We start from the raw sequence: 1708 nt of genomic DNA on the forward strand, positions 1-1708 counted from the left end.
TACTTCAGTATGGGTATATATGTTGTATTTTTATAGCTCAATAAATACATCATGGACTCCAAAAAATATATGATAGTGCAGATTCCGATTTGGGCAAAGAACTACTTTCCTCCCGACCTTTGACCTTGCGCCAAACAAATAGATTGTAATACACTCTTAATTGTTTTGCTGCCAAAGAGTTCTATCCGCAGTTTTATTAACCCGTGCATAACACTAGTTTGAACAGTCGAACACTATCACAATGCCCATGGCTACAAACCAAAACAAAAAAACGAGTACCCTCCCTTGCATCGAAGCAGACGACTGTTCGTGAGAGTCTGTCACAGTGTCGGTGTGGGAACTGACAGAAGCTAGGGAGCACAGATAATAGAAGCCCTGTCACATAGACTAATCACACAATCAATACACATTTGGCTCATGTTTTAAATGACAGTTTCGAGTTTGTTAGTCAAACTCAAAGCAACAACACTGGTCTGGTGTCATGCGTAGCGGGACCGAGAAGCCGTCTTACCTGCATGGTTTGGGGTGGCTTCGCTTCGTATCAAACATCGACTGTTTCACGTATTTTGCGAGAAAGTCTACTCTTTTGCCTGGCTCTGCAGTAAGTCCACATTGGCGATGAAGGTATCCAAGAACTTAACATGTGTGCATTTTTCCGTAATCCAGTCATATTCCTTCAAAATGCAATCAATCGGCGGTGACAGACTTGGTGTCAGCAATTCGCGACTTCACCATTTTGGTCCCGTTTCCTCACACCCATACCAGTTTAGGTTCATCCATGCAAACACACTCGCAAAACAGTTTATCACGTAGATACATTTCAAATAGGGAGCAAATGGTTACATCTAAACCTACATATTTCCCTAAAATTTGCTTCTCTGTCAATAAGCCTGATTGTATAATAATACGTTCGAGAAAAACAACGTGGAATCGATTCTGAATCGAGTAAGCCAAATGGGTGCCAACCCGGTTTCGCCCGTTCTGCCGACCTGAAACGCCGCAACAAAAGAACTGTGCGCTTCAACTAAATTAATTTCTATACGACTTCATTACTTTCTTGCAACTTATGAACCTTTACTTAAAGATTTTAAATGGTCTGAAAGTAGTGTTACCGCGTACTTATCGATGCACTCATTCGTTTTATTTTTTCAGCGACGGTCACTTAGTTTAAGGTTGCAAAAGGGCCAAATCTCGCTGGCACCACTGTTTCCCTCTCCACAGATCGCAACAGTGCCGCTAGTAGTCTACACTTTGTGTTTGATGGTAGAATGGGATATACAGATTACAACACTCGTGGTTTTTTATATGGCTTGTATTTCAGTCAAGACCCAGCGGGAATATCAATCGAGAGCCACTCGCCAGAGGCTCGTGTCTCCCGATGATATTCATCCGCTGGGTCTTGACTGAAATACAAGCCATATAAAAAACCACTCGTGTTGTAACCTATACATACGGCTTCTCTGTGTGTGTGTTTGTGTGTGTGTGTGTGGGCAAAAACCTGTGGATTGTAGAGTTCTGTTTGTGATGGGGTCTAGCGGCTTTTGTCTGTCTGTATGTTCTGGCATTTGAGAAGCCACAACAGATAATATAGGGCAAAGAAATAAGCTCTAAAATTCTCAATCCCGTTTGACAGGACTTCGCCTGCAAAGGTGATTGTGATGAACCGCCACGCTGTCTGTCTCTGTCTCGCGATTCACCCCGGCGAAGC

This window comes from Littorina saxatilis, linkage group LG15 (genome assembly GCF_037325665.1).
Source record: "Littorina saxatilis isolate snail1 linkage group LG15, US_GU_Lsax_2.0, whole genome shotgun sequence".
Taxonomy (NCBI): domain Eukaryota; kingdom Metazoa; phylum Mollusca; class Gastropoda; order Littorinimorpha; family Littorinidae; genus Littorina; species Littorina saxatilis.